This window comes from Ursus americanus, chromosome 25 (genome assembly GCF_024610735.1).
Source record: "Ursus americanus isolate L20-20 chromosome 25, mUrsAme1.1.p, whole genome shotgun sequence".
Lineage (NCBI taxonomy): Eukaryota > Metazoa > Chordata > Mammalia > Carnivora > Ursidae > Ursus > Ursus americanus.
In genome coordinates, this window is record NC_142151.1 from 13,168,312 (window position 1) to 13,196,194 (window position 27,883).

A 27,883-nucleotide genomic window follows, 5' to 3' on the forward strand; every position below is an offset into this window, starting at 1 on the left:
TCTGAAGAAATCATAGGTGATGCATTTTAGTTCTTCTAAATATAATAATGATGCTATATTAACTGGCTGGAATGCCTCTCTCCTCCTTCTATACTCTCATAAATATCCTGATTCTTCAGAGAGTCAAATGTCGCATCTTAGTGAAGCATTTCATGACTCCCTCAAGCACACTCTCCTCTGTACATTTCAAATAATACAATATTAGGACTATTTACACATTCCCCACCCCTCTTTATTCCAGGTCCTTTTTTATTTATTGTTGTATCACCTATCCTAAACCATTTTATATAATGGCAAGTGTATTTACAGTCAGCATTCAAATGCTTAATAATGGTCTGCACTCACCTGCTCTTGGGCCATTCTGTATGTGTGTATTATTACAGAGAGCATATCCTTAAAAAATAAAGGCAGAATTTTATTTTAATGAATATCACTATTCTTCTGCTATGCTCAAGTTACACGCTGTTTGCTATTCCTTGAATGTGCAATGGCATGAGAGTCTGGCACACAGTGTTGCTACTGACTAAAAGCTATTACCCATTTCCATACCTTGTCTCCCTGGAAAACAACTGCTCAGCTAGAAAATGCCAACCTGAAATAGCCCCCCAAATAAAACTGAATACTCTCTCCTTTGTTCCCCCACTGTACAGATTTCTACAGCAATACTTATCAAGCTTTACTGTAACAATATTTCCCTAAATTTAAAACTGGTTTATACATAATAAATCTATTTTTAGATAGACAAGCTAGTCTATTTAGTAGATGTCTACTAATGTAATTAGTCTATTCTACACACATTTTGCTACTACATCACCTCAGAGGGTATACTAGAATATCCCATCTTCCAAACCTAGAAGCTCTGCATAGATAGCTTCACTGACTTTTTTTAATGGCCTGGTAGAGAGAATTTTTTTTTCAAGATAAAATTATTTCAGTCATGCCTTTAATTACCGTCTGATACATTACAGGAATCCGGAAATTAGTTTTTGAAGAGAATCTTGCCCTTACCCTTAAGTATTTCCTCAGTTTTACTTCTCAAGCTCATTTTACCTACTTTTACTAAATTGCACTTTACCCTCATACAGCAGCGACAAATGCCAAAGAAATCTGTCACTGTGGGTATTGTAGTAGCTTTCTTATGAGGACTGATGGGGGTAGAAATCAATTTCATTATCAGGAGTAAAGATTTCTCAGAGAATAACATCTACTTAAAGAACATTAACCCTTAAATTTAGTATCTCCTTTTTTAGATTGGCTTACATTATTCATGGGGTCCATTCCAGTTACAAAATTCATAGTTTTGTTAACTGTCTTCCTTTATATCCACCGTCATACCTCATTCATTTTTTTCAACACTAAAAAGGGGGAAAAATAGAAACAATACGCAAATCATAGCAAAGATATTCACAGATCCTATGATCATGCACTCACAAAATGTCTGCCATGGATACCTGGCATTTTAGGGGGCCATCTAGTATCTAATCTACCTTCCTATGTTTAAAGAATCGTCCACTTAATGAGGCAGAGGCACTTCCTGAAAGCACCAGCTATTTGTTTTCTAAATCTCCCCTGCAGCTGGGACAGGGGGCATAAGATTTGGGTTTTGCCTGTCAGACAAACTAAGAAAAAGAGAAAGTGGAGGCAGAAGAGAAGGAAGCAACGGCAGAGAAAAAGTAGCAAGGATCACAAGCAATCCATGCTGGTGAGGCTGGGGACAACAGCCAAGGCTAATTAAATCCAGTTTGAATTAATTCATCCTTCCATCCTTCTTCAATCCAGTTTTGCAAGGAAGCGCTAGCAGCTACTTTAGGAGTATCTGTTGTCTCATGTCAGTGAGAGAGTACAAAGAGTGGTAAACATACCTAACCCAACAGTGGTGCTGTCACTGGACCAGGTCTGTGGTATGACGTTTAGCACCGTACCTGGCTAGAGACTCCATGCCTGGTTCTTCTACGATTTAGGAAATTTTATGAGTAACCCAATAACCCTCTTTAAAAATACTTTTTCTGTTTAAACCACAGGGATTTCTATTACTTAAAACTATGAACACTAACATGCATTTTTAGATCCAACACCATCCAAAAGCATCACTTTCAAGTTTAGACGGTCACTTCAACTCTTCTACCAACAAAGCCTCATACGTTAGAAGTCCCCCCATCCCAACATCTTAAAAATGGCATGTTTCAGAAGTTTCACAGCTCTTCCCTCAATCTACTGGGACTCCTCTCATAAGTGCCAATGTCAGCATTCATGAGAATGACTGGCAGAGAACTATCAGACAAATTATATCCTGAACCTTCCATCTGTATGCTTATCTAAAACACTATCTTGATGAAAACTGATAAAAAAGGAACAATCTGTGACAGACAGAAAAGCCAACTTAACATTAAAATTTGGTATTTATGTCACCATAAACAATGAAATAATGAGGTGTAAAAGAAAACAAAAATCACCTAACCTATCTGATCTACTCACACTTTCATAACTTCAAAACCCAATAGTCATCAATACATAATGACCATGACATAATCAGTTCTTGAATATTCAGACACCTGAATTGTAAATATAATTAACAATTATGCTATGGTCTAAAAGTCTGTCACCCCCAAAACCCATATTTTGAAACCTCACCTTCCAATGTGATGGTATTAGGAGGTAGGGATTCTGGGGGTGATTAGGTCATAAGGGTAGAGTCCTCATGAATGGGATTACTGCCCTCATTAAAAAGCCCCAAGAAAGCACCCTTGACCTTTTTTTCTACCTTGTGAGGTTTCAGTGAAAAACAGCCATGTAGGAAGCAGGCCCTCACCAGACACCAAATCTGTCAGCACCTTGATCTTGGGTTTTCCAACCTCCAGAACTGTGAGAAATAAATTTCTGCTGTTTATAAGCCACCAGTAATGGTATTTTGTTATAGAAGCCTGAACGGACTAACACAAGTTTTCCGTAGCACAGTGTTTCTTAGGCTGTGCTCTCCCCTCCACACACAAACACACTAATAACAGTAAAAGCAGTGATGATGATGATGCCAATTTTCTATCCTGGCAGCATTTGAGAATGACTTCAGAAACTCTTAAAAATATCAGTAACGTGGACTCTTCCATCAGAGATTCTGATTAAATTGGTCTGGGTTTGGACCCACACATCAATATTGTCTAAAAGTTCCTCGACCCTCCGATTGGCACCGGCTGTCGGCTCGTTCCATCACAGTGCAGCCCTTGTGGCATCTGACCCCACAGTGTCGGGCCCCAGTGGGGACCTGGGCATGCTGGTGGAGGCAAGTGCAAAAGGCAAGGACAATGGCTTTGAGGAAGCAGAATATGCTGCCATCAACTCCGTGTTGGAACAGATCAACTTCTGTCTGGACCACCTAGATAGAGGAGAAGAACCACCACCTCCATGCCTGCCTCCAGTAGCTGCCTGAGTCCAAGTGGAAGACATAACCTGGGTTCCAGCAGCAGCTCGGGGAGGTCTCTAGAGATGCCAGTCCCTAGGCTCTGGGAGACACCAACCAACCCCAACCCTGTCTCCCTGGGCTAGGCTCTGGCCTAGGCACTCACCACCTGGCTAAGATACCTTCTCAAGGGCTGGCCTTACAGGTCCCGTGATAGGTCTGCCTGCCTGGGTCACCCTTCTGGTACTACCCTTGGTGTGCCTGGACCAGCCCCTACCACCTGGCATCCTCTCCTGGGGTCAGGTGTGGGCCTGTGAACCACCCACCTCGCCTGCCTGTCCAATTCCAGTGCACTTCCCCACTCTGCTCTGGCCCTGAGCATCCACATTAACAGCTGGACAACAAAATAAATAAATCTTTCTAAAAATTAAAAAAATAAAAGCTCCTCAACTCACTTAGGGTTTAGGACCAGTGAAGAGGAATCTGACTTTCTGAAGCATCTGTTTATCCATAGCAGTTTGTTCTTTTACAGTGGTGTTAATATATTTAACTCACTAACAAGCTGGTCCTAAATATTAGTTAATAAGTAGCTCTTAAAGGTATGGAAGATCATGTAAGGAAGCAAAGCACGAAATAAATTACTTTCCACACAACAGTCTTCCATATTTCCCTCAAAAGTTTTATAACTTGAGAAACGGGATATTTAGGCTTCACAATTACTGCTTAAATTGTATTAAGTATAAATATCCAAAGATATGTAAGGATGAAAATAGATTTTCAAATGTCTAGTACAAATTTTCAAACTTTTAGTATCCAATTCTTTCCATATAAAAATATTTAGTGGCAACCCTCAATGGAGGTTTAAGTTTGCTTATTCACTGAAGGCCTTACACACACCAGAGTCTCATTTTACTTATAGGATATGGACAAATGAATATAATAAATATCCCTTCAAAGCTCTTATTCTCAGTTTAGACCATGCTGCCAAAATGGTTAAAAAAAAAAAAAAGCCATATTAAGTTATCCATGATTTTCATAAAAGTATATACAATATAAATAGTAGTCACCTTGACACTGTATTAATTTCACATTGGGTGACTTGCATCTACCCTTAGCTACGCTAACAAAGTGTGAAAAAAAAATCACAAAACTAATATTTTTCAAAATAATTTTTTTGCTTTGTCCTTCAAGTAGGTCCAGTCAAGTAGGAGATCAATATTTAAGAAGCCATCATGCCTTTAATAAAACCAGATTACTCAAAAAGCAATTAATAATTCTGAGATTTCACCAGGGAAAACTGGTATACTTCCAAGTGTTTAAAGACTCCTAAAAATAAAAGTCATTGCTTATTACTCTCTTTTTCAAATCCACATAGACAAGCAGAGAAAAGTCTACAATCTTAATCAGATACCCACAGCATATAGACACACCCCAAAGCCAAACCACTCTTTGTGGAGGTGGGGGAGACATCAAGACTGACAAAATTACTGACTCCATTTCTTTCTGAGACTCCAAGAATCAGGGTGAAATATGATCTAGAAGATCTCCAGTCTTCTGATAGTGGTGCTAATTTTAGAGCTACCTGGATACTATCTAGGGCCAAAAGGCAAGAATAAGTTACTTCTAATTTCACCCTGGAGTCAAACAAGTCAAAGAAAAAACTTTAAGGTAACCATAGAAAAAACAAAACAGAAACAGTTATTTAATACTTATTTTTTAAAACATCAGAAACATGTATTTTAAATAGGCTCTTTCACAAAGATTTAGTTTGCAAAAGAACACAAAGCAATGGCTAAGATATTAATTTGTTAATAAATTCTATATCAACACCACTTAAAAAGCTGAACATTATGTTTTAGCAGGCATTCATTAATCTACCAGAGTTGGAAAGCTGGTAGAAAAGGACAAAATCATCTGAAAACTACAGAATAAACTTTTTCCTTCAGTTGAAATACCTAACAAAAAGAAAATGGGAGCAGACTATGAATTAATTTCTAATCCAACTCTCAAAATTAATCAAATTGGAAATCTAGTATATTTTTAAAACTCATGGTGGGAGGTTCTCTTTAGAGTCTCACCCTACTCCACATCTCTAAAAACAATTAAAGAATTAAATATGATGTATGGTGCAAGCAAGGAGGCAACCAGTATAAAGAGCAAACTATACTGGTAATACTCTGTTGCTTAGCTTGTATAGTAGGCATACCATTGTTCATTATCTTATCTTTTTTGTATGTATGAAATGTAAGTTCATGTATACAAAAAACTAAACCATATGAGGTGCCTGGATGGCTCAGGTTAAGGGTCTGTCTACAGCTCAGGTCATGATCCTGGGGTCCTGTGATCAAGCCCCACATTGGGCTCCCTGCTCAGCAGGGAGTCTACTTGTCACTCTCCCTCTACCCCTCCCCACTGCTCCTGCTCTTTCTCTCTCTCAAATAAATAAATAAAATCTTAAAAAAAAAAAAAAGCTAAACCATAAAAATAAAAAAAAGGAGAAAAAGCAAGTTGAACATACTTAAGCCTTCTCGGTATTAGAAACAGTGCAACATATGAAATCATAAAGAAAAGAAATAGATTAAATACTGGGGAGGCAGGAGGACAAAAAAACTTATAAAATCTGTTTTTGGCAAAATGACAGACCAGAAGCCCAAAGAAACCCTCCTATTAAAGAACACCTAAAAAATGACAGATAAAACTATTAAAATATTTTTTTAAAGATTTTATCTATTTATTTGACAGAGAGAGAGACAGGCAGTGAGAGAGGGAACACAAGCAGAGGGAGTGGGAGAGGAAGAAGCAGACTCCCAGCGGAGGAGCCTGATGTGGGGCTCGATCCCATAACGCCGGGATCACGCCTGAGCCGAAGGCAGACGCTTAACCGCTGTGCCACCCAGGTGCCCCAAAACTATAAAAATATTTTAAATACATGTCTGCATCCATAAAAATTAAAGGAAATATTTTGAGCACAGAAAGGAAAAATTGAAAAAAGTAATCTAGTGCTGAAGGAGAGATGGTCTCTATAACCTATACAAGGTAGCACCCTTAGATGAGAAAATACACATAATGACAGAAACCCCAACTTAAACACTCTCAGTGGGTAAGCTAAAAGGAAAACACACACACAGGAAAACACACACACACAGAAATGGCAGAAATACCTGACTATAGTAAAGAGATAATTAGTGAACATGAAGATAATTCTGGATAATCTCTAGTGCTAAATACAAAGAGAAAGAAATGGATTCACGAAAGAGAGGTTAAAACAGAAGAGTGAGGAAAACAAACAAATGTGTAGTTAGTTATTCTAAAAGAAAAGAAAAAGGATATAAAAGCAATATTTTAGGAGACTTTTCTAGAAATGATGAAAGACATCAGTCCACAGAATCAAGAAACCAAATGCCAATTACCATAATAAAATCTAGATAAATCCTACTGAAACTGTAATCAGAGAGGAATGGTAATAATGGATAGCTTCAACAACAACAAAGAAAGCCAAGAGACAAGAGAATAATACAATTAACATGGTAAGAGAAAATATCTGTAGACCTGGAATTGTATCCTATACAAAAAAATTAAAAACAAAGGCAAAATAAAGGTAGATTCAGATAAAGCCTGAGAGAGTCGCCCCTCAATAGGACTTCACCAAAGGAAATTCTAAAGATTTAGAAAAATTATCCCAAACAGAAGTTCTAACATGCAAGATGGAATGATAAACCTAAATTTTAAAAATAATGTCTTATGGGTTAGAAACAAGGAAGCAGAACTTAAATTCATGATAATGACAACATATAAGCCAGGAAGGTAATAAACAGAGGTAAAGCATACTAAGAATTTCATTAAGTATACATGTTAAAAATTTCCAGAATTTGAAAAAAAATTTTTCAAAAAAATATGTTTTTAATTCTCAAAAAGACTGCAAATTCGTAGAGGGAAAAAAACTGACAAAATATAATCAATAAAAAAAGACAAGAAAGAAGAGAGAAGAAATGGGCAGAACAAATAGAAAACTCAAAATAAGACATCAGATACGAATACAAATATATTAACAATTACAATAAGCACAAGTTGTAAAAGGACTGAAATAAGCTTCAGTAAAAGACACATTTTAAAGATTTTATTTATTTATTTGAGATAGAGAGAATGAGAGAGAGCAAAAGCGGGCAGGAGGGGCAGAGGGAGAGGAAGAAGCAGACTCCCCACTGAGCAGGGAACCTGATGCCGGCTCAATCCCAGGACCCTGGGATCATGACCTGAGTCAAAGGCAGACACTTAACCAATTGAGCCATCGAAGTGCCCCTAGAAGATATATTTTAATGATGGATTTAAAATCAAACCAAAAACTCCAACTACATGTTACTTAAAAAAGAAACTCTTGGGGTGCCTGGGTGGCACAGCGGTTAGGCGCCTGCCTTCGGCTCAGGGCATGATCCCAGCGTTATGGGATCGAGCCCCACATCAGGCTCCTCCACTGTGAGCCTGCTTCTTCCTCTCCCACTCCCCCTGCTTGTGTCTCTATCTCTGTCAAATAAATAAATAAAATCTTAAAAAAAAAAAAAAGAAACTCTTAGAAAATATAAACACATGGAAAGTAAAAAGATGGAACATTAGATATGAGGCAAAACTTACCAGAAGAAAGTGGATATAATGAGTGATACCTAACAAAATGGACTCTAGGGCAAAATGCAGTAGTAGCAATAAAATCACTAAATAATGGTATGAGGTATATCAGGAAGAAAATTCCTTACCTTACCTGTATTTCAAAACATAGCCTCAATGCACATAAAGCAAAATACACATATCTATAAAAAGAAATTGTCAAATTAATTACCAAGTGAAGAATTTTTTAACACACTTCTCTCAGCAATATTAATCAGTTAGGAATCAGAAGCTTCAATAGTACAAATAAGTTTGATTTAATGGACACATCTAGAACACTGCATTCAAAAACCACAGAATATATTTTCAAGCACACACAGAATACTTTTTTTTTGAAGATTTTTAAATTTTTTTTCTTAGTAACTCTATATCCAAAGTGGGGTTTGAACTCACAATCCTGAGAGCAAAAGCTGCATGCTCCACTGACTCAGCCAGCCAGCCAGCCACCCCACATGAAATATTTTTTAAATATAACCACACACTGGACCATAATGAAAACTTAAGTATAGGACTAATACACATGTCACAGAGTAACTGTAATTAATTAACCTATAAATAATAACTAGGAAAAAAAAGTTGTATCCCATCTGTCTGGAAATTAAGATTCACATTTCTAAAAAATAAAACACAATTCAAAGAAATCTAATTATTATATTACTGAAGTATTAGATGCAAATAATGAAACTTTGAAGTACAGGTAAAAATAGTACTAAAGACGTTTAAATTTACTAAGAGCTAAAAGGATAAAAATAAAGAACCAATCCAAAGAAACTATAAGAAAAATAAAGGGAGAAGAAATCCCCAAAGTATTTAAAAAACGAAAGCACCACAGAGAAAAGCATAGGAAAAACATGAGCTTACAAAACTATACCAAGACAAGTTTTTAGCAACCTGAATAAGCTACACCTATTAATAAAATCGAAAGAGTAAATTTATAAAACTTTCCCAGGTGGGAGAAAAAGGGAGGACATAGCCCACATACTTACTGGTAAACTCTCTAAAATTCTCAAAGACCAAATAACTCTAACCTTAAGACAAAAATTACTACACTATACAGGAAAAGGAAACACTCCAAAACAGCAGAATAAACAGTCTTCTCGAGTACATATAGAATGTTCACAAGAATGTGGGCCATGCAACAAAGAACTGAAACCATATACAGTATGTTCTTTGGCCACAAGAGAATCAGACTAGTCCATATAAGAGAAAGTTATCTACAAAATCCTAAAAATTTGGAAATTAACCAATATACTCCTAAACACAGATGAGCAATAAATGCTTAACCCTTGCCCTGAGAGAGGTCTGGTCTTTGCCCTCAGCCAGTTAGACGTAAACTCTAAGCCCCTGGACTGTCTTCACTGATAAAGAGTCTTTTAGACTCTCTGTCTGAAAACAGTCTTTTTGTTTATCTGAGGCCATGAGCCACCTCAGATAGTCTAGGCCAACAATGTGATTTATAATAGGGGCTCTGGGCCACTCAGTATTTAATCCAACCTCCAGAGGGGCTAGAGACTGAAGTCAGCCAAGCAGGAAGTAATGACCTGTGTGACATTACTCTGCATGTTGTCACACATTGTGGGAGAAGTAAACACCGTCCACAGAACTAACTCCACTGGGAGAAGACAACTGGAAGCTCTGCACTTAGAACTCTCATGGACTCTGTCCTGTGCACCTCTTTCCCTGGCTGATTTTTATTTGTATTGAAATAAACCATAACTAGCATATAACAACTTTCAGTGAATTCTGAGAGTCCTAGTGAATTACTGAACCTAAAGTTAGTCCTGTGGACCCCCAATCTGCAACTGGTGTCAAAAGTGAGAGTGGTTTTAGGGAGGGGGGTATGAGCAAAATAGGTGAAGGGGATTAAGAATTATAAACTTACAGTTAATAAGTAAGTCACAGGGATGAAAAGTACAGCATAAGGAATATAATTAATAACACTGTAATAACTTTGTATGTCAACAGATGGTAACTACATTTATCACAGTATTTTATAATGTATATAATTGTTGAATCACTATGCTATACACTTGAAACTAATATATTTTATATCAACTATACTTCAATTTAAAAAGTAAGATCTATAGGCTAACTTTAAAAGCTTTAGAAAGAACTGTATTTTTTTTTTTTTGAGAGAGAGAGACAGAGAGAGAGAGAGCAGACATGGGGTGGGGGTGGGGAGGGATGGGGAGACCCAGAGAGAGAGGATGAGAGAATCTTAAGCAGGCTCCATGCCCAGTGGGGAGCTCAATGGGGGGCTCAATCTCCTGACCCTGAGATCATGACCTGAGCAGAAATAAGAATCGGATGCTTAACCGACTGAGCCATCCAGGTATCCTGAGTACTATACTTTTAAATAATATAATTATGGAATATAATTTTTAAAATTTTTCTGTCTAAAAAACCTAGAGTAGTTTATGTTTTACTAGCCATACCCTGACTTATTATGTCAACCCAGGTAGAGCCTAAGTTGGTGACTTTACCCAGGGATTAACCAGCCCTGAGAATGGGAGCCATCTGCCCCTGAAGCTGGGAAACACCACCCCCCATGCACAGAAGCACCATATGGCAAGGCTCAGACTCCACTGCATTTATACTTTAATCTTTCTTTGGTATCTCTAGAATGATGATTGTAAACAACCTATGAAATGAATATGCTGTATACTATGAATCCTGCAAAGTGGCTCTGAATAATAAAGCTGATTTGACAGTGTTTAACACACACACAAACACACACCACCACCACCACCACCACCACCACCACCACCACCACCACCACCACCACCACACCACACCACTGCATGTATATAAGAATAACTATAAAGGAAACTGACAATATCAAATACTGGTGAGGACACAAAGTTACTCAAGCTCTCATACACTGCTAGTGGGAATAAAAAATGTTACAGCCACTTTGGCAAAATTTCAGTTTCTTATAAAGTTAATTATAGTTACCACAGAACCCAGCAATCTGACTCTTGGGTATTTACCCAAGAGTAATGAAAGAGAAATAAAAACTTATGTTCACACAAAAATCCGCATACAAATAGTTATAGCAGCTTTATTTGTAATTGCCAAAACTGGAAACAACCCAAGTGTTCTTGAACTAATTAATGGATAGACAAACTGTAATACATACCACTCAGCCACAACAAAACTAGTGATACACAAAACAACATAGATAAACCTCAAATGTATTCGCCGCCTCAAAGAAGCCAATCGCAAAAGGCTATACATACTGTATGATTCCGTTCATATGACATTCCGGAAAACTACAGAACAGAAAACAAGTCAGTAACTGTAAGGAACTGAGAGTGGGGGCAAGAAGGTAAGTACAACAAAGCATAAGGAAATTTTGGGGGGTGATGGAACAGTTCAGTATCTCAGTTGTGGTGCTGATATCGACAAAGAGTCTCTGACTGAACTCTGGCCAGGCTCCACTGAGTCCTTTCTCAGCTGGGTCTCAACTCTGGCCAACAGAGACTTGAACAAAATACTAACATAGTTTCTAACAGCTCAAGGCTGCATCCCTAAGATGACCCCAGTCCCTCGTAAAGTGCCTGCCTAAGAAACTCACTGCTGCCAAAAGAATTTACTGTTTGTTCCAGCCAACACCTGAACATAGGGCCCCTGTCTGCCAGTCTCTGTGGGAGGGTAGGAGACTTGGATGAATGCCAGTTAGCCAACCCAGATGGTTTCACATAGACCAATTTCCCTTTCCAGCTTTTTGTAATTTATCACTCCCCTGACTCTACTGAACCCCTGCTCACCCCCTCCCTACTCCCTCATTCTCCCTTTAAAACACTGAGTTACCTGTGTACAAATCAAAGTAGAGTTCCATTTATGCTGCACTCTTTTCCAATATATTACTGATTAAAATTTGTCCTTACTGTTTTAACTAGGGTCCAGCTTTTTTCATCTTTAACAATACACAATGGTATGCATTTGTCAAAATTCATATTATCATACACTAAAAAAGGTGAATTTTATCATATGTAAAATTATACCCCAGTTAAGGGAAAAAACAACAGCAACGAGCTTCTGAACCATCAGCAATAATTCACCTCATTAATATGTCAAAGAAAAATCATATATGGTCATCTGAAATGCAGAAAAGTCACAACAAACACCAATTCTAGAAGTTTTGCTTACATCAACAACTAAATGCACACACCTTTTCTCTAAAGCAAAAATAGGCAAACTATGGTCAGGGGTTCAAATTCAACCCATGCCTTGCTTTTTGTATGACCCTATAAGCTAAAAATGGCTTTTTCATTTTTAAAGGTTGAAAGAGAAAGAAAGAGAGAGAGAGAGAAGAGAGAGAGAAAGAACGAACAAACGAAAGAATGAACATCCAACAGAGACCATATGTGGCCCACGAAGACTAAAACATTTATAAACTGGACCTTTCTAAAAACTTTCACCCACCCGTTGCTACTCAAAATGTAGACCATGTACCAACAGCCTCAGCAAATCTCAAGTTCTACCCTGAACTACTACATCAGAATCTTTATCTGATAAATAAAATTAAAACCAAAGTATTACCACCTTTCCATATAGATGTGTCTTTGTAACATCAGAGAACACCCAGTAAACACATAACAATAGAAGTCATATATACAACTCTAGGGGCACCTGGGTGGCTCAGTCGTTAAGCGTCTGCCTTTGGCTCAGGGCGTGATCCCTGCGTTATGGGATGGAGCCCCACAACAGGCTCCTCTGCTGAGAGCCTGCTTCTTCCTCTCCCACTCCCCCTGCTTGTGTTCCCTCTCTCGCTGGCTGTCTCTCTCTCTGTCAAGTAAATAAATAAAATCTTAAAAAAAAAAAAAAGTCATATATACAACTCTAGGAAATACTAAGCAATATTTCTAGGATAAATCTACATCAATTCAGAAAAAGCATCAGTTAAATCTCAATGATACTGTGACTGCATTTTCTGAATCCAAAATTATAGCTGACACAGTCCAACACCAAGATAAAGTATTTTAAATCATTCTCCCAGAAAATGTGGTAAGCATTCATGCCATTAGCTAAGCATAATACAAATTACAAAGATGCTCCAAGGTTTTTAAGAAATATTTCCCTAATTATTTCATTCAAGCCCTTCATTTGATCGAAAGAAAGAATAGGGCCTGTATTTTCCCAAGCCCTTATATGGCATGCTATAGTCATTTATCTCAGCCTCCCACGAGGACTTGAAAATGGCCATTCTACAAGCCTTGCCACAAACTGTTTAATGGAAAATTAGGTACAAGTATTACCTACACTGAAACTCTGTTTCTGTGTCTCCTCTTGGAAATGAAAGAGAAGAAAGCAGCATACCACGTAAATTTAACAGTAATCTAAAGATAATTAAAATATTGCAAAATATAATCATTACTCTATGACCAAGGGTTATGTATTTGTTTGTATCAATACAAATCTCCCTCATATCAGAAGTCATTCAGCAATATGATTGGTAATACACAGGTTTGGACTTAGGACTCTCCACATTCTGTGAGATTTGACAAATCCTACAATACTTTTTAAAGCAAATGCTGAAAATATTAGCTATACTTTCCTACTAGTCCTACCTTAATTTTTAAAAAACTGTGGACTGGGGCGCCTGGGTGGCACAGCGGTTAAGCGTCTGCCTTCGGCTCAGGGCGTGATCCCGGCATTGCGGGATCGAGCCCCACGTCAGGCTCCTCCACTATGAGCCTGCTTCCTCCTCTCCCACTTCCCCTGCTTGTGTTCCCTCTCTCGCTGGCTGTCTCTATCTCTGTCGAATAAATAAATAAAATCTTTAAAAAAAAAAAAAAAAAAAAAACTGTGGACTAACTCCAGGGCTCAAATTTTTACTTTTTTTTTTTTTTTTTTAAAGATTTTATTTATTTATTTGACAGAGAGAGACAGCCAGCGAGAGAGGGAACACAGCAGGGGGAGTGGGAGAGGAAGAAGCAGGCTCACAGCGGAGGAGCCTGATGTGGGACTCGATCCCGGTACGCCAGGATCATGCCCTGAGCCGAAGGCAGACGCTTTAACGACTGCGCTACCCAGGCGCCCCTCAAATTTTTACTTTTGATTGCTTTGAAGGTAATGAACTAATCTCATTTAAAATGTACACTGTACATTAAAATATGAGCTCATACTGATGTCTTCAATTCTAACCCATTACCATAAGTATCATTCTAGCCTCCTCTCATTGTTTATCTGTCACTTCCCACTCAACAGTAAGAAACCTGGTTCCCACCACATACCATCTATTTTACTTAATTGTTTAATTCTAGTATGCAATCAGAACTGTTAATTGTACCCCTATGGGAAGCAACATCGACAACTAGAGCACACTGCTTATGTGCAGTTCCTTTTGCCTTTAGTCTTACAGGTTCCATGCATTTCCAAAGTTAATTAGGTCAGCACCTTTCCTCCCCAACTCTATTTAGTGAGATTCTTTCATAATTTCTAAGAGAATTAGATTCTTCTGTCTCAATCTGCAATATATCCCAGGATCCTCCAACCTCCTAAATGATTTTTTTAAACTTTGCATACATTAAGTTCACTTTTCGAGGTAAAGATCTATGGGTCTCGACAAATGTAGAGTGTGCTTTTTTATGATGCTTCTCATCTTCTATAAATATAAAACATCTCACAAGCGATTTTACCAATCATGCTTCAGGCATACACACACATTTCCAAAGCCACCTTCAATTCTACTAAACAGGATACAGAGTTTACATGTTTGCAGTATTATCTCCATGCACATACCACTTTTTCCACAAACTCTGAGGAGATTCATTTCAGAAAACTTTTGCTTTCAGATTACCAACAGTTGTCTGCTCCCGATTAGGCTTCGAAGAAAACAATGTTATAGTTATATAAGAAAACAGATTTCATATTATTTTACAATCAAGTTCTGAGAGTTTCACTTACACTTCTACCATTAATAAAGTAATAAAAGCTTATAAAAACAGTTATGAATTCATTTTACTGATTTCACTTCCACTTTTGGTCTTCCTATCTATAAACTGAGATGATGTAGATTCACTTACAGTCTCACTGTAAAGATTTTTAAACAAAGTCAGTCTAGTCTAAACAGTATTTGCTTACTGTAGATAAACTATTTTAATAAGTAACAGTATTATTAGATCCAATACCAATGGTTCAGGGAATTTGAGGATATAAATAAGACATAAGAGCATATAGGTTCTATTCCTGAAAGCCTGCCCCAATCCAGATAAAAACCTCTGAAAATTCCTAGAACTCATCTATCAAAATTAAAATTTCAGACTATACTATGCAAGATCCTCCTAGTTAATAGATATATTATTCTTCTCGCATGCTTCATGTATTCAGATTTTCAATGCAAAAAAGTAAAGCCCTGACTTTCAACTTCCAGTCCAGCATATAAGCAGCTGAGAAGCCGTCACTCCATTCTAACGACAAGCAAAACCTGAACTAAAAAAATCAACCATTCTTAGATCTGTCAGAGAAGTAGGGTTACAGAGCAAACTGCTGCCCTCAAAACTGAAGACAGACAAGCAAATCCAGAGAGTCACAACTTACAAGAGCAAAAACCTATAAACAGAAACTTCCACGGGAACTAGTACCAGGGTAGGAAAACCTAAACTGTATTTGACCTGCAAGAGGCTTAGCGTGGACAAATGTGAAAGTTAAAAATTCCAGAGGGAACCAATCATGAGGGGGCCCTCACACTTTTTTAAGTTTTACCTCCAGGAACTCCACCAGGTCCTCACAGTGAAGATCAGTGAAAAATCACCTCATGTTCCAGCAAGGGGGAAGGATAAGCTAGCCATCTTTAAATACATTAGCGCATTTTATTCTTAACAAGCCTGTCCTCAAGAATTTTATCAGAGCCTAACCTGTTGGGATTTTATCAGGGCCTAACTGACATAAGGGAAGGGAATTACCTAACTCCAGCATTCTGCAGCCATCCTGCCCCACCTAAGGGGGGGTAAAAAAAACTGAGATGCATTTGTGAAGCTCACAGCTCAGGAGCACAGGCTCACTAAAAGACTGAGACCTAAACACAGAATTATAGAATGCTTCTCCTCTTCCAACACCTCAACAGATTTCTAAAGGCCTATTTACTACAATTCCTTTTACTCAGTATACTATCACGGCCAGCTTTCAACAAAAAATTATAAGGCATAACTAAAGGGAAAAACATCTTGAAGAGATATGGCAAGCATCAGAAACAAACTCAGATATGGTAGGGATGTTGGAATTATCAGACTATGAATTTTAAACAATCATGACTAATATGCTAAGGATTCTAATGGAAAAGAGAGGCAACATATAAGAACAATGAATAATATGACCAGAGAGCTGGAAATTCTAAGAACCAAAAAAATGCTGGGGATCAAAAACACTGTAACAGAAATTAATGCCTTTTTTTTTTTTAACAAAAAACAGGTTTTTATGTATTTATTTGTCAGAGAGAGAGAGGGCACAAGCAGGGGGAGCGGCAGGAAGAGAGAAAAGCAGGTAGAGGGAGAAGCAGGCTCCCCACTGAGCAAGGTGCCCAAAGCGGGACTGGATCCCAGGACCCTGGGGTCATGACCTGAGCCAAAGGCAGACGTTTAACCAACTGAGCCACCCGGGTTTCCCAAAATGAATGCCCTTAATGGATTCATTAGTAGATGGGACACAGCTGAGAAAAGAATCTCTGCCCTTACAGACATGTCCACAGAAATAGCCAAAGAGGAAAAAAAGATGGGGGGGGGGGGTGGGAGGGTGGGAAACAGAACAGAATATCCAAAAACTGTGGGATAACTACAAAAGATATAACATATGCATGATGAGAATGCCAGAAGAAAAATTTAAAAAAAGGAATATTCAAAGCAATGATGACTTAGACTTTCTCCAAACGCCAGATACCAATCCACAGATCCAAGAAGCTCACAGAAGAACAAAGCAGCATAAATACAAAAAAAAAAAACCCCAAACCCCCCCCACCAAAAAAAAAAAACCTAAGCATATCATATTCTAACTCTAGAAAACCAAAGATATAGAAAAAATCTTGGGAAAAAAATTTCAGGAGAAAACACACACACACACACACACACACACACACACACACACACACACACACACGACTTCTCGGAAACCATACAAGCAAGAAGAGACTGGAGTAAAATATTTAGAAGGGTAAAAGGGGAAAAACCTACCAAGCTAGAATTCTATACTCTGCAAAATTATCCTTCAGAAGTAAAAAAAGACGTTCTCAAACAAAAATTGAGGGAATTTATTGCCTATAGACCTGCCTTGCAAGAAGTTCTGCAGAGAGAAGGAAAATGTGTAAGAAACTTAGGTCTACACTAAAGAGAAGAAAAGCGTTTGAGAAGGAATAAAGTGAATATAAAATTAAAAATTTTATTACAGAAGGGAGGAATTAGAAATATTTTGTTCCATTCAATTTTGCTGTGAACCAAAAGCTGCTCTTAGAAAAAGTTTATTTAAAAAAAAGACAAAGCCCTGTTTCAGTTTGCTGTTCTACAAAGCTTGGTGCTCATTTGTACTGGTAAGATTGGTACCAAATCCTCAATTGGTACATTTTCCCAAAGCCAGCTAAAGTATGTAAGCACAGGAAGGAATAAGAAACAGCCTGAAAGAGATAAATGTTATTCCTAAAATGTAACAAGTGAGTGCCTCCAGTAATGCAATGACCTGACAGCAGAATGAGGCTCTGTGCTTGGGTCTTCTCCACACAATATTTTTCCCTAGGCTCAAGCTCAGAATCTGCCTTATGAGACTTTATCCTTCCCCAGGAAGTGCAGTAAAATGGCAATTTTACTCCTAGAGAGTCAGGAGAGAAGTATTCATGGCACTCAGAGATGCATCAATGAAGCTGATTCAAAAGGAGTGGAAGCTACTAAGTCCTGCTGAGAGGACACTATACAAAGATGTGATGTTGGAGAACTGTAACAGCTAATCTCAAGGATGGTACCATTTTGCAAACCCAAATTCATCATTCAGCATGAGGGGAAGAGAACAACCCTAGACAGAAAATATCTAATGGGATTTATCCTCCAAAACTAGACGAAGTATCTTCTGTATCCAATGTAGATAAAGATTTACTCTGTAACTTGGGTTATGGTATCTGAGGACTTTATTTGGGCCAGGTAAGGACAAAAAGTTGAGTCACAGTATTTTAACTTTATCAAATGAATACCAATTTATATCCCTTAGTATAAGTCTAGTGTAAGACAAGACTAGCATGTTCTGCCCTCAAATATGTATAGTCCAGACATGGTACAAAGATAAAATATCCCTACAAATGCAACAGACATCTAGGTACTAAAAGAAAGTAAAGGTCCATTCTATGTGTCAAAAAGATTATGTGAACTAAAAAAACTACGAGTTTATAAAAGAGCTTTAAAAATTCCCAGTAAACAGGACACCTGGGTGGCTCAGTCAATTGTGTATCCGACTCTTGATTTCAGCTCAGGTAATGATCTCCGGGTTGTAGGACTGAGCCCTGTGCTGGGCTCTGCACTGAGCAGGAAGTCTACTTCAGATTCTCTCCCTCTCCCTCTGCCCCTTCCCCTGCTTATGTGCACTCTAAAATAAATAAATAAATCTTTTTTAAAAATTCCCAGTAAACTTTTTTAACTTTCCAATTTTTTCACATCAATGTATCATATGCAGATAATTTAAACACAAAATTGGATCCTTTAGGGATTTCTGTTTGCCATTTTTCAAAATAATTCTGATTTCAAAATTTCCAGAACCAGAGTAGAGTTGCCAATACAAAGCATCAGGGGCAATGAATGTCAAATAAGTCATCAAGAATTACATCTGCATTGGAAAGGTAAGGGAAGGCCATTTCCAGCACTAAAATATATAACATATACAAAGTCTGGCTGTAACTGTTAAGCTGCTATAAGAGATTTCAAGAGGGGCGCCTGGGTGGCAGAGCGGTTAAGCGGCTGCCTTCGGCTCAGGGCATGATCCCGGCGTTATGGGATCGAGCCCCGCATCAGGCTCCTCCGCTAGGAGCCTGCTTCTTCCTCTCCCACTCCCCCTGCTTGTGTTCCCTCTCTCGCTGGCTGTCTCTCTGTCGAATAAATAAATAAAATCTTTAAAAAAAGAGAGAGATTTCAAGAAATCACGTGGGTTATGGAAAAGGGCACCTGCTAAAAGCCTGAGTAACATACTAAGGTATGAGACTTAATAAAGAGCAACATTTAGGTGTTGGTACTCTAAAAACAGAATTAATCTTTAAAGGGGATTGGGCACCAGCCAATAAGAGAAAGGTGTAAACTTTTTATTTAAAGATCTATTAGAATAAAACACCAGACTGCAGCAGAATAGAGATTTCAGGACGCAGGGGAAAAAGAAAATTCTGAGGAAAAAAACATTCTCCATATTCTCTGTTAGGATTTGACATAAACATTTTCTGTTATTAGAATAAGGAATATTTGATACTGAGGCTTCAAACCTCCCCCCTTAAGTCAGCGACTTAAAAATTAGACTATGAGGTTGAGGCACCTGGGTGGCCCCGGCTGAGCATCTGACTCTTGGTTTCAGCTCAGGTCACTGGTCTAATGGGAAGCCCAGTGTAGGGCTCTGCACTCAGTGGGGCATCTGCTTGGAGATTCTCTCCCTCTGCAAACCCCCACTCACACATATGCTTGCTCTCTCAAATAAATAAGTAAATCTTAAAAAAAAAAAAAAGACTATGAGGTAAACTTCTTGACTACATCACTTTATCTTTCCAAAAATAAAAAATAATTGGGGTATACATATTAAGGAATAGGTTTGGTTTGGCTTACTTGTTTTGTTTGGGCAGTTAACCTAACTTAGAAATCTATGATTACCTAAAAGTACTTAACTATAAAGTTGCTAAATTCAACTAGCTGTGTAACATATTCTGCAAAGGCTTTTTATCAGCATTATTTTTAAAAGCCAATTTTAGTATCCTGTAGGAAATGCAAGAGTGTTTGATAAATATGTCCTGTGGCTTCTCAAAAGCCAGGCTACAGGCGCATATAGAAGAAATCTCTCTTCAGCAACAATTATTACTAACTCTCCAATTATGTGGTTTATTCGGCCCCTAATTTATTTTGGCTTCAATGGGTTCTATTTTGGCTCTGACTTAAGAGAAGATAAACATTCTTACTTGATACTGAAGAATTAAATATATATGGTTACAGCGCCAGTTTGCAATAGTATTCACATCTGCTACTCATCAAAAATCAGGAACCAGTACCAGGTTGTTATATGTTGTTCACTAGTTTCCATACAAATGTAATTTTATTGTTGTATCTGGCCTGATATCCACTGCAATACTTTCTGGAAAACAAATTTTAAATGAAGTGAAGGGTGGAAGACAGGTTTTGTGTTAATTAGGAAGTAATCACAGTAAGTAAAGAAAATATTAAGTTTTCAAAACTTCAAAATTTCTTACACCAGAAAATAAAAATACCTCAACCAACAATCAGAGTATATTCCAGCCATTTTATACAAATATATTTTATACAAATTTACTACATTCCGAAATGTATAATGTCTATAATTAGGTAAGGGTAAAATAATAAATTTTCCAAAATATTCACAAACCCTTAATCTAGTGCGTTACTCAATCTGAATCTACTTTCCCCTAACAAAAATATTCAGAAATGCTCAGTTTCAACAAACTTAAATGAAGGGATAATTTTTCCCCTTTATAAGATGTAATTACACACAATGGTGGCTAATTAAGAAAACATTTAGAATTGAGTCATAAAAACTAAGTGAACCAGATCTATACTAGATCATAAATCACTTCATGATCCTTGAAGTCACTTATATAATCCTACCTATAATTAAAAGAAGTCATTAATACATGTATTAGAAAGTATGAATAATGCTCATCATGTGCATATATCTACAGTAAGAAAAGGCAATATTTAAAAACATGAAAATCAGAATTTATGTTTCTGATAATTTAGTAACAAAATAACCAGAAATCCCTCCTTTCACAAAACCTCTAGAACCACTGGTTAGTCTTCCTACTTGACTTATACATTGTTATAGTCTGAATGCTTGTGTTCCCTCAAAATTCATATGTTGAAATTCTAACACTCAAAGGTGACAGTAGTAGCATGTGGGGCCTTTGATAGGTGCTTAGTCATGAGGACAGAGCTACAAAGCAAATCCTAGGATTCCACCACGTGAGGACACAGCAAGACGATACCAGCTATAAACCAGGAAGGCGGCCCTTATCAGAAGGGGACCATGGTGGCATCCTAATCTTGGACTTCCCAGACTCCAGAACTGTGAGCAATAAATTTCTGTCATTATAAGCCACTCGGTTATAAGCTACCAGGCAGTATTTTGTTAAACAGCCCAAAAAGACCAAAACATACATATACACAAAATAAAAGTATATAAACACTCTTAAATGTACAGCTAAGGTATCATGAAACTAGGAGAAATCTCCAGAGAGCCAAAAATGAACAGGGAGGTAAAGAGCAGTACATGCCTGATGCTACAGCAAGCCTGTAGGATTTTCTCATCTCAGAAACTGAGGGACTTCTGTTTCGACAGCAAAACAGGGAAGAAGATAAAGCCTTGACACATAAGAAGCACCGTGTTAGAAATAAGATTCTTGCACAAAGCTCAGACCCTCAGGGAACAATGAAGCAGAAAAATCTGCCATTGGCAGAGAAAGGCAAAGAAGCTTTTCAGTCTTGGCCTATGCTCTGAAAAGGTGGGAAAAAGCACCAAAAACTCTGTAACCACAACACCGCCCTCACATAGGTTTAGGGTCTGAATTAATTCTCTGTACATGGTACTCCAAACATTAAATATAAAAAGTAATCTCTGCTTAAACAAGGTGATAATATAGATGTACACATTTGTCAAAACTGCACAGCGAAGATCTGTGCATTTTACTATATAGAAATTATACTTTAATTTAAAAACAAAAAATAAAGTTGTTCCTGGAAATACCTCTATGGTACTTGGCAGAAGCAAACTAAAGCCTCTCTGGAGGAATATGCACCCCCATGAGGCCACTCAGGATTCTCAGACAGCCCCTCTGAAGATCAGCTCATAATCCGAAACTATACGACATCTAAGGAAACAGTTCACCTTAAGCAAGAATCAGCAAATATAACAAAAACAGAAGTGAATTTCTAAGAACTTCAGACAACTGAACAATCTGATAGAAATTATAAATATTTAAAATGATTAAAATGCATAAAAGATAGAATAAAATACATGAGATAAAACATCATAAAACAGCAACAAATATCCCTAAATAAATAATACAAAAATGATCCTCAGTGGATGTTAAAACAATCAAGAGATGAGGAACTGGATATTGGTATGGTATAGAAGGATCAGCCCACAAATTATTCACAGGATACAAGAGGAAAAACTCAACTTTATAATAAAGATATTAATTTTCACCATCTGAACCCAGTGTATAATCTCCGTATCACTACAAGTAGGACAAGACATTACATACTTTCTGATGTGATAAATACAAAGTACTCAGAACTGTACTGCGTATGACGTATTTGTGCAAAATACTGAATTTGTCACTTAAGTCTTCTAGTCTAAATCTCATAAGAAATAAAAAAGGATAAAAATAAGTCAACCATCACAAGGATCTCTTAGAAAATCCAAAATCTAAAACATGCTAATGGACAACTGTAGAATCTTTCTAAAAAGTCAACAGGATGAGAGAAAAACAGGGAGGGGACACTGTTCTAGAGAAACTTAAGAGGCATAATCAAATGCAAACTGTGAACCTCGTTTTGGATCCTGATTCAAACATATCAACTATAAAAGACATTTCTGAGACTATTTTGCATATCTGAATATAGACTAATTTATAATATTGTTCATTTTGGGGCATGTGGAAGATAATGGTACTGTGGTTATGGAAGAAAATGTTTTTCTTTTAGGAATGTAAAATGAAGCATTCACAAGTGAGAGATCACTGTGTGGGTTTGCTTTAAAATACCTGAACTAACAAAACAGCTTAAAGGTCTAAACGTAAGAGAGTGGTTGAATAAACTATGGTACATTTATACAATAGAATACTACTATCATTGCAAAAAAGAATGACGAAGAGCTATATGGAATGATATTTAGGATGTATTGTTAAGTAAAAAAAAGAGAGAGAAAATGCAAAAGAGCACTTTAGAATGTTACCCTTTCATGTAAGAAAAAAGAGAACATAAGAAAACACTCATGTATTAGTTCATTTGTGCAAAAAGGATTTCAAGAAGATAAAACCAAAAATTAATTAGAGTAAGGTATCTATAAATAAGAGGGAACAGACAAGAAAGGGAGAATAGGAGCAGGGTAGAAGGATGGGGAGGAAGGACACTACTCAGAATATAACTTATGTCATCCCTAACTCTTAAAAACGTGGCAATTGTTTCATGTAACTATGATATAAATCAATACTTAAAATCAGCTAGGATATTGGGGAGGATAATCAAAATGAATACAAACTGTGATAAATGTATTACAAATGAATAATATAGCCACACTGCAACAGATAAGAAAGAAATTACCTAAATAAACTTGGAAAACAGTATTTTGACTCTGCAGACAGTAGTTTCATAGTATTGTATTCTAGACAGTAAATTTCTTGCTCACAAGAGTTTAGGTTAGCAATTCTGAAACCCCTGCACACTAGGTTTGCACACAACATACAATATATCGTATATTTGATAAATATCTGATATTTATATTGATAAACCAGGTTTCTCACTGTCATAGAATCGACCAAAAAAGGAAAAGGACAAGACTATAATGTAATATTGTAGTGGTGGATTAGAACTGGATTGTGGTGGAGATATCAACATGAACTCATGTTTTTTTAATATAGAGATAAAGATGATAACACACAGAACTACGTGTATGTGTACACATCCATGTATTTCCTAACTATGTCTAGGGCTTAAGAGTAATGACAACCTAGTAGCAAAGACCACACCTAGCTTCCAGATCTTAGTTTCTTGTTTCTTTTTTTTTTTTTAAAGATTTTATTTATTTATTTAACAGAGATAGAGACAGCCAGCGAGAGAGGGAACACAGGCAGGGGGAGTGGGAGAGGAAGAAGCAGGCTCATAGCAGAGGAGCCTGATGTGGGGCTCGAACCCAGAACGCTGGGATCACGCCCTGAGCCGAAGGCAGACGCTTAACCACTGTGCCACCCAGGCGCCCCCAGATCTTAGTTTCTAAATATCATTTGCCAATAAAAGGAGACAGAGCTCCTTGCAGAAGTGATTGATTCTAAGCATGAAGCAGAAAAAGGACGAGTCTGAAACATCTGCTGTCAGACCATAAAGTACTTAAAAAATGATGAGGGCCTATCAAAGGGACAGAGGAACAAACTTGAAAGAGTTCCCAATGGCCAAATCTGCGACAGTTTGAGCAAGAAATGATGACAGTAATGGTCTGTATAGAATAAAAGAAATACCTATGAGTCCATACTAATATAAATAAGTGCGAAGGACAAGACAGCTCTTCATTAAAGCAGAATTTAACTAATAATACATGTGGGAGGAGCAATGGAACTAGAAAAATCACCATGTGGCAAACACCATAGCAATAACTGTTGCAGGTAAAAACCATCAAAGGATGCTTATATTAGTGGATAAAAGTATAATGAGAAACAAGATAATTGTATAACTTCCAATATTTGTTACAAGGAAAAAATAGTAAACACAGTTTAAAAAAAAAAAAAGACTCTGGCAGACAACAAGTAAGTAATCAAATGTAACATCACCATTATCTTCATCATGTACCCTGTTGATATGATGCCTGAGAAGAGCACACATCACTTCTGTGGTATTCTTGCCCAAAAAGTATAACCTTAATCAAATCATAAGAAAACATCACACAAACCCAAACTGAGAGACATTCTACAAAATGACTGGCCAATAATCTTCAAAAGGTCAAGGTTATACAGGCAAAAACTGCCAAAATGTCCCAGATTAGAAAAGACTAGAGATAACAATTAAATGCAATATGGGATCCTAGACCAGAAAAAGGACACTAGTGGGAAAACTGGATAAATTTAAATATGGTATACAAACTAGTTATAATAACATTATATCAACATTAATTTCTTGGTCTAGATAACTGTTCTATGGTTAAATAAGATATTAATATTAACGGATGCTGGGTGAAAATTATACAAAAACTCAATATTATTTTTCTAACTTTTTTCTAAGTCTAAAATTATTGATAGACTACTCTCTCTAGTTTCATGTAAGCTAACATTTTCTCATCGTAAGTCTTTAAAATGAGGGGCACAAGAACTTCTAGAAGAGCAAAATATAGTCATTGGTATAAAAACTCAACGGATTCATTAGACTGCAAAATTAGGCACACCTGAGGAAAGAATTAGTTATCTGGAAGACAAGTGAAAAAATAAACCACATAGTAGCCCAGAGAGACAGAGAGACTATCAATATGAAAACAAGATTAAGAGGCATGGAGCACAAAATCAGACAGTCCATCATATACCAAACAGGAGTTCCAAGGGAGTCTAAGGATGATGAAGGAAAAGTAAGAAATAATGCATAATAAGTTTCTAGAACTACCAGATAACAGTAATTTTTAGATTCTACAAACACGAATTCTAAACAGGATAAATAAAAATGGAGCCAAATCTAGACCAGGGTAGGAAAAGCTGCAAAATATCAAAACTTAAGAGATGCATAGGGCTGCTTTTAAAGAACCAGAAAGAATAAACAAAGTACTTACAAAAGCAACAAGAATTAGAAAATACCAGACTTCTCACAGTAACAAGTAAAATCAACAAGTAAAATACCCTCTAACAACTGAGCAGAAAATAACTATCACCCAGATTCTATCGTCAACTAATTATCATTCAAGAATGAGGGCAAATTAAATACATTTTCAGACGAAGACGAAGAGTTTACCATTAGGCAACTTTTGCTGAAAGAAATACTCAAGAATATACTTTAAGCAGAAGGAAACTGAACCCAAATGGATTAAGTGGATGCAAAAAGCAATACACGTAAGTAAATCTAAAAACAAAGAATTTATAAAATCTCCTTTAAATAAAGCTACCATGTTGCATTTTAAAAGTAATTCAATTTGCAAAACAAAACACACTGCTTCAGCAAGATACTTTTCATGAAGAAAAAAAGCACCAAAAGTGGAATTGGAAAATCTCAACTAAGAATCTGGCTGTCTCTTATTTTAGCCAAGGCCCTGGTTTCTTCAGCCACAAAGTGAAGGCATTTAGCTGTAAGAGCCTCAAGATTCCCTATCAGTTCTAGGACTTAATGGGCAGAAAATAGGCTTCCCCAGTTTACCAGGACGTCTTTCAAAACTAAGTTGTTGAGAGTTTGGAGCAAGATCCTTCATACACAGAACCAGTGTTTTTAAAGCAAAGTCCAGTATGAAGCTTATATTTTAGGATAACTGGCTATCTGCTTCTATGCAAAAGCTATGGAAATTGATTAAATCTCAGGGAAAGAATAAAGAAATTGATGTACTTTAAACTGTTCCATATTTCAAGAGTTAATGAAGAAGGAAGGAAAAGGGTGGTCCAAGTGGTAGGAAAACCAAACAGTACAAAAATCAGGAAGTCTTAACAGAAAATTTCCAAAAGGAATATAGTATCAATATTAAACGCTGCAAAAAAATACTAAAGACAATCATTTTAGGGACGCATGCGTGGCTCAATTGGTTGAACGTCTGCCTTCAGCTCAGGTCATGATCCCAGGGTCCTGGGACCAAGCCCCGAATTGGACTCCCTGCTCAAAGGGAGTTGGCTTCTTCCTCTGCCTCTCCCCCTGGGCTTGTGCTCTCTCACGCATGCACGCTCTAATAAAAAAATAAAATCTTAAAAAAAAAAAAAAAGAATAATTTTATTCCTTTTTCACAAATTAGCTATCTGGCAAACAACTCCTTCCAAAATCTTAAAGGCTCAATGACACAAATACTTGGTGCCAGTCAAAACTAATTTACTGCATTTCTAAAGAGCCAGTCACGGTGGAATATAGCAAGGGTACATAAGATCACCAAAATACAGAGAGCCAATACTCAGTTAAAGGTATCCTATTCTTGAATCTCACAAAATTTCATTCTTCCTTCTGCTAAGGCTGAATTAAAATGTCAGTGCTGCAAGCAAGGAAAGCTTTTCTTTAAAAAGCAAAGCTGTTAAGAGACAGGGCTAGGTAAAGTCATTTAGTTATACTACAAATATTCCCTTTCAGTGTTCCTTCAATAAAAGTGGGCCTGGAGATATGGGACATAAAAAAATTTGACTACATAATTACAACTCAGTCTAAGACAGGGCAATGGATATCACTAGATATAAATAACTAAAAATTGGATGAGGGTTAAGATATTTTTTAAGTAGGGGGCGCCTGGGTAGCGCAGTCGTTAAATGTCTGCCTTCGGCTCAGGGCGTGGTCCTGGCATTCCGGGATCGAGTCCCACATCAGGCTCCTCCGCTGGGAGCCTGCTTCTTCCTCTCCCACTCCCCTGCTGTGTTCCCTCTCTTGCTGGCTGTCTCTCTGTCACATAAATAAATAAAATCTTTAAAAAAAAAAAAAGAAAGGTATTTTGAGAATATACATATACACACACACTTATTTATTCTTAAAAAGTTGGGTTTTTTTTCCATTTTCAAGGGCCTTCAATCATATCCCAGAGGCTGGTAAAGCCAAGACACTAATCCAGGAAATCTGGCTTTTCTAACACATTTCTCTTAGATTTGGGATAATCTCAAAAACCCCACCTCCAAACTATATTGAATCGATATAATCTGCCCGAAAATAACTGGCTACAGTTTTCATTCTTCAAACAAAAAGAATCTTTTGACATTTTAAAGTATTT

The 27,883-nt window shown here is 37.1% G+C and overlaps 1 protein-coding gene and 1 pseudogene across 2 annotated transcripts in view; one reads left to right on the forward strand and one right to left on the reverse strand.

Moving 5' to 3' along the window:
- Positions 1 to 27,883, reverse strand: part of LRP6 (LDL receptor related protein 6) — a 192,066-nt gene that overhangs the window by 134,274 nt on the left and 29,909 nt on the right. The window lies entirely within an intron of this gene.
- Positions 1,095 to 3,494, forward strand: LOC123781713 (bublin coiled-coil protein pseudogene; annotated as a pseudogene).